The sequence below is a fragment of the Ambystoma mexicanum genome, chromosome 8 (genome assembly GCF_040938575.1).
Source record: "Ambystoma mexicanum isolate Mex_15411 chromosome 8, UKY_AmexF1_1, whole genome shotgun sequence".
Classification (NCBI taxonomy): Eukaryota; Metazoa; Chordata; class Amphibia; order Caudata; family Ambystomatidae; genus Ambystoma; species Ambystoma mexicanum.
This window is the reverse complement of record NC_090929.1, coordinates 981,422,871-981,431,566: the sequence shown is the minus strand read 5'-3', so window position 1 is coordinate 981,431,566 and position 8,696 is coordinate 981,422,871. Positions and strand designations below refer to the sequence as shown.

General features: G+C 42.4%; 1 protein-coding gene across 2 annotated transcripts in view; it reads left to right on the top strand.

The window, feature by feature from the left end:
* The first annotated feature begins 986 nt into the window (after positions 1 to 986).
* The window catches only part of CDC42 (cell division cycle 42), a 320,654-nt gene continuing 312,944 nt past the window's right edge, over positions 987 to 8,696 (top strand). For both annotated transcript variants that reach the window (XM_069610884.1, XM_069610886.1), the window contains exon 1: positions 987 to 1,117. The gene's annotated coding sequence lies outside the window, so the exon portion shown is untranslated. The remainder of the gene's footprint in view (positions 1,118 to 8,696) is intronic.

The following is an 8,696-nucleotide window of genomic DNA, read 5'->3' as shown; positions in this document are numbered from 1 at the left end:
CCTGGGTGGGAGATTTCATCAGACAAATCGGGAGTTGCACATTTTCCCATAAGGAAGCATTGGGGCTAGAAGTATTTTAGGCGGGAGAACGTGAAAAATAGCAATATTTTTTTCACAAAAAGTCGGGAGTCTCCCGCCTAAATCGGGAGAGTTGGCATGTATGCATACGTAACACCTGCCAGCATGAGTTCATGTTTGAGTATAAAATGGTGGAAGTTCCAGTTACACCTAGGCCCAACGGAAATTGGGCCCTATTGCTTCCTTGGTACACCAAGATTAAGAATCTTGGAGCAAGGCCTGATCACAGTAGAAAGCATACAGGAGATGGGTATAAAACGTAGGGATGACAAATGTTCCATCTAGGGCAGGAGGAAATGAGCTAAAGATCACGGGTTACAACATGGAAAATAAATCAAGTGAACCCTCATATATAATTAAGTGTGTATTTGTAAGTATTGTATTGTAAGGAGAAACACTTGGTCTCGCTATTTTTCGGAAGCATGACACCTAGTCGGAAGACAGACCACACGTTTACATGATAGTCACACCTTCCCTTTCTAACTCGCTGTTCACCAACTCAATCAATAGAATGTACCACAATAAAGGAAGGACATCATTAGTAGAATGTGTCTTGTAGTGTTCAACGCGTCAGCCATCTTAAAGCGAGAAACACTCCGTGCATTTAAGTAAACATTTGCAAGAACGCTCAACACATTTTTTTTTTTATTAAGCCTTTAACGTTCTAATACATTTACTTTTAACTTTGAACTAGAAATACGTGTAAACTTTGAGTCATTTAATTGGAAGTTATATCAATATGCACATAATTATTACCTAAAATCTGCATTTGTAATGAATCGTTGTATTCTCCTCTACACGAAGAAGTCAAATTCAAATTATAGTTTATTTGGACGTTTTATCTGCAAAACGGTCTTTGGTCGTAGCCAAAGTTTGTTCCGGACGGCCTGTCTTTGAAGCTTGACAGTTTCCTACTGGTATCCTACATTGAAACTGGGGCTCGCGCAGCTACGTCATGCGCGTTCCTTCGCCCCTGCCCGAGAGCGGAAGAGACCCCGTATAGAGCTGCCAACGCCCGGCGAAGAAGCGAGTCTGAGAGGTGAGCGGGGTAATCTGCCATTACGAGGGATGGGGGGGAAACAAAAATAAAACCTGGAGGAGGATGACAGTTGCGGCTGGGCCATAGTCTGAGGTTGTGGAAAAAGCAAGAGGTTGGGTTGCCATTATCCGTTCCCATTTAGGGCGGCGAAATGTGTCGTCTGTGGGTACATGTTTAAAAGGATCTAAGTAGGGGGGTGGGGACAGTGGGGTGGCATGCACTCGTGGCCTCGCTGATACACTATAATGCCACATCCTCTGGTCAAGGTAGAATTTCTCTTAAGTGGGATTATGCTTCGTTTAGAGGGCGGAGTGATTTTTAACATGGGCAAGGGCGGAAGGATATTAACAGAGATCGTCGGCTGTATCGGTAGCCACGGTGCAGTGTATTGAAGATCACCCTGGGCAGAAGCCGGTTAAAGTCCCTAATAAACAGTACCTACACCCCCTTCGTTCATTTTGTTGGATACATAGCCCTTCACCCCAGACCCCGCCCAGGTAGATGTAAACAACATGACGTGTAAAGGTGTGTGTGTGTGTTACACAGCTGGTTTGTTCATCACTGGTGTGGAATTATCGACGGCTCTTCACAGTCCCACGGATCGGGCTATTATCACGGTGTGTACGGGGAAGGCCTGATACTTATTGGAGAAGTGCCTCCTAACCACTTCCGGACAGGGCATTTGCTGCCCATATGACTTGATATATTAATACCGTAGTTTCGAACCAACATTGCCTCGCCCTGAATCTCCCCTCATAGACAACACAGCATTTTGCTCGTCGTTTGTTTAATAATTTGTATTCGACTGTACCCGGAAATTGTTTTCTTTCAGGCTGCGACTCCAGACCGGAAATGTTGGGAGGGGTGGAGACAGCCACACAAAAAGCAAAGCTCATCTCTAAGTTGCGCTGACTTCCTTTCCCAAAAACACCTAGCAGGGTTCTAGAAAAATAGCATGGGATCCTTGTAAACGACAAGCCAACATCTTCTAGTACTTTTGTCCGTTTTGTTAGCTAGATACTGGCTTTTGGAGTTGCTCACATTGGAGAATTAGGTATGTTTTGAAGGCAATTTGTGTGGCAGACTGTATGGCATTCGTTACTTTAAAGGATACCTGTGTGTTTTTCTTCTAAGATGCTATCAAGTATTGCAACTCCCTGTAGAGGACTCGGGTCAATTTTTGAGACCCTGCGCCTACTAGCATTAACAATACGTTGATGTTTATGAACTGTATTTGTGTGCTGCGTTTACTTTAACCTGCAATTAATCCCCAGCCCCCACAACCCCCCCTTTTTTCCGGCCAGGCACTTGCTTGCTCCTTATAGATCTAGTGCGTAATGTCCAGATTTTGAAACCATGGTTTGTTGCCAGTCTGAGCCGCATAGGCTCAATTGAAGACCCCCAATATTCCATGAAGCAAATTTTGGGACAGTTCTAGTGATCTATAACAAATTAATCTTGATGTTATATGTCGGAGCAGTGCAGCAACAATTGATATAGTAGTTTTCTGTACACTTGCTCCCCTATATTAAGATGCATCTATCTCTCTGTCGGGTTGCAGCCATGGGAGACCTGTTTCATTTATGTTAATCTCCTTTTATACTGCGCCAAATAACGTAGTTTTTGGGTTGTCTGTGAGGTGGGGTACTGTGCCCCCTTCCAGGGGTGTCGGACCTTTGTCTGCTGGAGGAGAGAAAAGGAGCAAGGGGAAGATGGGATGGAAATGGAGGGAGCGTTGGCGCTAGTACCATTTCTTTCTGTGATTGCCTGTGTGCATGCCAGTCCTAGTTCGATCTTTCACATAGTGTAATGAACATAACCTGCGTGGGGAGTTCAGGCTTTACTTTCTCACAATAGAAGTCTTAAGTATTACTGTGATAGCCTACTTCCAAGTAAGACACCATCCTTTCTCACAGCAAACCAAAATAAATTCTGTCGCAAAACGTGATGTGGAATTAACTCTTAACCTCGTTGACGTCAAAGTACTCGGCCTTTTTTTTAGTTTTACTGAACCATTTTGACAACCCATTCGCTTACCAACAACACTCGTTTTTATGCACCGTCTATTCTTGACTATGCCACTCTTGGCAATCGCTGAATTAACATCCTGGTGTTTGCCCTGGGATACAGTATAGAGACCTGCAGACAAATAAGCAACCGTCCGTCCAGGTTTGTTAGAGGACACTCTTGAGCACCTCGAGCAAGAGAGGAGGAATGTGGTGTAGTGCCTAAACTAGAGTTTTACCCCAGAAGATTTATTTTAATCCTCACTTTCCTGCTTGACCAAAATTGTCATCTTGGTCCTGTCATGGCTCACTGCACTCCAGTTTCCTTATTCACCAAACATGGGATTGCTTAGAAATGCATTGACCGTCAGAAAAATGCGTTAGATCAAATTCACAAGCTTTGAAGGGCAGATGCAGTAAAGTTGCTGTCTTTAAAAGGTTGCGATTCATGCTTACCCATGGACCAACACTGTTTGAGCACTCCAGAGTCACCGAACACCTGCTTGGAATAAACCATTGCACACAAGAGGTGAGGAGGTACATGCAGCCTGTGTCCAAAAGGTCTGGGTTATAATCAAGGTCCTTATTTCTGTGCATCAGTTACTACCTTGATTTACAACCCCTCTGATTTGTCCCGTCCTTACTACGGATCTATTAGAACCGAGCATTATAAATCGTATTCGCTGGATAGTTGGTTCCATTATCAGTCGCTGTTCAACCTGCATGTGAAGCCGTTGAGGGCAAAGGCTGTGTGATGGCTCCTATGTAACTGATGTTTTTGAAATAAAGCCACTGCTTGCAATCCTGCATCCCCACTTTTCCACAATTGTGTAATCTGCAAATAGCTATCCCACTGCACTTTACACTTTAGCTTTCTTATCCGACAAATGTGGATATGCTTACAAATAAGCTGAGCACCATTATCAAATCCAAAAGAAAAGCACGAGAGGAAATGTATGGCAATTAAGTGGCGTTCCAAGTTGTAGACGCTGGAAGGGCAAGATTCGCATACATAATGTGATCATTCTTGGTCTGTGCTCTGTAGAAGCCTTTTGTAAAGGGTTGATGAGCATGAAAAATGTCAGTGTGACATTCCCCACATATTCTGCACGTCTGTTTACATTTCTGTCCGAGCTGAAGGGGTTCCTAAATGCATATTTTAATGTGCATGAACCATTGAGTGCAGATTACACTGATATCGTTTTTTAAAGCTTCAAACAAATTGATTTTTTTTTACTCCCTTAAAATACATTTACTTCTAACTTTAAAAATAGGGAGCATGGCTCCCGCTTCAAAATGTCAATCACAGTTAACATTTCTTATTCGCCAATAGTAAATGATCGCTCTTGTGAAGAGTGAACATTTTGAGGTCTTCCTCCTACACACCACCTGTTGGGTGTTGGTGAACAATATAAAACCTAATTGTGATTTACAGCGACCTTTTGAAGGTTATACCCTGCCATATAGAGATTAGGAATCCCCCCACCTTTTGTACCAAAGCTCTCCTTTATTCTAGGTCATGATCTCGGGAGTTGGTAGATCTGACAGCAGTGTGCTCGCTCAATAGTGTATCGCTGTAAACATTTCAGGCATTCTGGATTTTGCAATCTGCTTTCTTAATCGCACCAGAAGCAGATGCATTATGTATGCAGAGAGACTGGGTGAACTGTGATGAGACAATGCCTTTTGTACACGCTACTTCCTTGTATTTGGTTTGGTTGTGTATTTAATTCCAATTGTTCTAGTATGATGTTTAAGCAGCAAATGAGGCCTAGGAAGGAATCCTGTGACTGGACACCAAATACTATAATTGAATATTCATATTTTGCAGCCAGTTCACTGCGCCATTAGTGCTACAGATAAGATTTGTAAGTGGGAGTATTTTACTGACTATGTTTTAGTTGGGAGTAAACTGTTTTTTTTTTTTTTGTTTTTTTAGGGAGTAAAAATGTAAGTCCAATGGGAGTTTTTTTTAAGCATGTACAAATGTTTGAACTGGAAAACAGAATTATTTTGGCGTTTGTTTCTTTGGACCTAGTTATTAATGCATATGGAAAGATATAGGTTTACTAGTTCCCATTGGGCAGTAATAATAGTAGTTTCTTCCTATGGTACTAAGTGCACAACTGGTCCACACATATCCATGGAGCTTTGTGGGTGAACGCTATGAGTATTTTTGACTCCCTGTTTTTATTTTTTGGGAGCATTTGCCTATTTTTAGGGAGTAAAAGTGGTTGATACACCCCTTTATTTGTATGACTGGCGCCAGTCCTGTCTTTTCTTTTGACTACAAATGAATGGAACAATTCCGAATGTAAACAATAGACCATTAAGTTAGTTTTGAGAGTTTAATCCTTTTATTTCGAGTACACTTTTCAGACGTGATTTCATATTAAGTATACCTTTTTTGTATGTTTAGTCGACATGCTTGTACACCTTTCTCTAGCATCCTTAAAGTGTAATACACATTAGGACATGATGCAAAGAGAACATGGACATACAAGAACTGAAACAAACAATGGTTATCTGCAAAATCTAACTATACCATTAGTTCTGTATGTACAGTTTCCAAGTTGTTGCCATCGTTTAGAATCTTCCTTTTGTCGCTGCTAGTTTCCAGTCAAAAAACACACCTGTCCTATTCTCCCACAAAGGAGCCAATTAACGACTCAACTGGAGTCACTTGTTTTCCCCAAATAGTGGTTGTGTGACGAAATGGCTACTGCTCCTTGGGATGAGCCCTGGCTAATGCGCCTGCTCACCCCACACCACTACTAAACCACGAGTGGTGCCTACTCAGCCCCCACCAGTACTAAACCATGAGTGACAGCAATCGTAATGGTGAAATAGGCCCAGCTATTACACCTTCACTGTTTATGGTGATGCAGTCCGAGGGAAGTCTCTTCGGGAGGTGTGCAAGCTGATGCACAAGCAACGAAACAATAATACTATGTTAAGAAAATAGAAGAATGTCCAACCAAGGTTCTAATAAAAATAGGACCTTTTAATTAAATGTGCTCCTGCACAAATGCAAACAGTAATGGTCCACCCCTGTAACGCAAAACTCAGTAAGCACACAATAAAATAAAGGGGCACTCTGGGTGTTAGATTTCACTAGCAAAAAATCAGTTATTGGATAAGTCTTTCAAAAAGGCACATAGGGCGCTTAACATCACTAGGGTCCTTAAGACAAGCCAGGGGCTGGAGCCACCTCAAATACCGTTTTAGTTTATGTTTTGGGACACAGTGGTGGTGAGCGAGGCTTTTTGGCGCAGCACAGCGTTCCAACAATGCAGAAATCTTCAGCAACGGCTTACTGGTTGAAGACCCGTGGCATAGCAGGTATGATCAGGGCTGCAGCCTCATATTCAGAGAAGCAGTCAGTGGCGAGCAGGTTTGACTGCTCAAAACAGCATGGTGCTACTGAATGGCTTGGAGCTTGAGGAAGCTGGAAACCTGGCAGGCGGTATTGAGTTTAAGATGCCAGAAGACTTTTCAAGTCTGGCATGTGCAGGTGGCGGAGCCTCAGTGTCAACAAACTCGAGAGATGCAGAGACAGGTGAGCGTTTACAGTCAAAGATGACTGTATTGTTTGCCTTGAAGAAGCTTGGATGAAGTTAAAGGTGCCCAAACCTATGTTGAGATGGTTTGGAGATGCAGGTAGAGCCATGTTTTGCTTCCTTTATTAGGATGCAGGGAGGACCAGTCCAGAGTCTTATGGGTCCTTTTCACTGCCATTACCATGCGGGAAGGTATTTGGAGAGCACAAGTTCTGTCTCCTCCAGTCAGCAGAGTCCGGGGTACCCATATCTTGGTTGCCATAGGCCACCTTGTCATCCCAAATACACCAAAGGGATGGTTGGGGAGAAGCCCTTTCCTCTTGCTGGAGCTCCCATTCTTCATCCCACCGGATGGACTTTGGTGTGGCCTGTTCTCCCCATCCAGTTCTTGTCCAAAGATGAACAACTTCCTTCTGTTTCCTTTTTATATAGGCAAAATATGACATTGTATTGGTCCATAGCAATCCTGTTAATTTCCCAGTTCCGGCTGTTGTAACAAATTCCCTTTGTCTCCCAGTGCCCTATCCAGAGTGGTTTGTCTGCAGGAAGGGGGAGAGGGACATGACATTTGGGAGGCCGAGCAAAATCCAAGACTGGGAGACCCATGTGTGGGTTGAAGGTTTCTCTTGGGCTACTCTAACTTCACCCCCTTCCTTGGTCTGTTTATATCAAAAGAAATAAAGTAGTCTGCACCCTTGTTCAGGTGGCTATTGTAATGACTGGCTCTCTTGGAAGAACCAGTTCCCAGATTACCTTTAGAGTGTTCCTGTTCCATGGAGAAGATAACACTTCTGAGAAGGTTTACGTGGGGCTTCCTGGGTTGGATCCAACATGGTGGTTGTCGGTACACCCAGCTATTTGGATGCACACTAGGCCCTGCCATGAATGATTGTCCACCAAGATGACGCGACATCAGAGGCTCTATAATTGTGTAATCTTAGTACCCACCATGTCAAAGCTAGACATGACAACTGCCACCAGAGGTACACAATTATTATAGAGGTGCATACAGTTATCAAGCCACCTCTGTCTGTTGGAACTTTGAGTTTTTCTGATCATTGAGGGGGGAAAAAAGTGCAGCTCGTATCAGTACGTCAGCTTATTTACCCATTATTGTTTCTAGTTTCCAGAGGGCTCGGTTAACTCCTTAGGGCAGTAGCGGAAATATCGATTTTTTTTTTTTTTTTTTTTTTTTTTTTTTTTTTTTTTTTTTTTTTTTATATTGTACCGATTGAACCAATCTTGTCCGCAAGACAAGTATGTGGCTAATGGTGGTTGCCCAGTTACTGTTAATAGCTGTTCGAATATTCAAAGTGGTTTAGCTTCTGGTTTTAGCCTACAGTTGCCTAGTGTCGCGAACCGAACAGTGCAGAACATAACGTCATGTCTTGTTAGGTGCTTCGGCAGTCTGAAAGTACTAAATGTGTCTTTTTTACCTCTCCATGCTTAAGACCAAACAGTTAGCTTGATATGAAACCAGGAACATTTTGTTTTGTATGGATTTCAACACCTTTCTTTCTGTCGCTTTATTGTGTTGCAAGCATGCGTTTGCAAAGTATTTGCATATGTGGGTTACACAACCATAAGTTATTCAGGCATCTATTATCACTGACATTTTATATTGAAAACAAAAACGTTTGTGAAATTAAGGTTGCATAAATGACTCCAATTGTATTAACTTGTTAAACGCTACAACGCACCTTAATCTGTTTGCATCGATAAAACATCCATGCATTTCCAATGAGTTTATGATTATAAAAATGTCTGCAAATTAGCTGGGCCTAGTCTGATGCCGAGAAGATGTTGCTTCACAACTTTCATTGTATGTGCATTACGTGTAATAAACAGGTAGTGGATTTTACAAAATGAATTGCATGTGACATAACCTTAGCCTTTTCAGTGTTCATTGAACTTCGAGATGTACTTGCAAGGAATTCAACCTTAGCACAGCAAATGATTGTGTACAAAACTCTTTAGCTGGTTCAAAGGACGAGTCACCAAATATACCTTAAT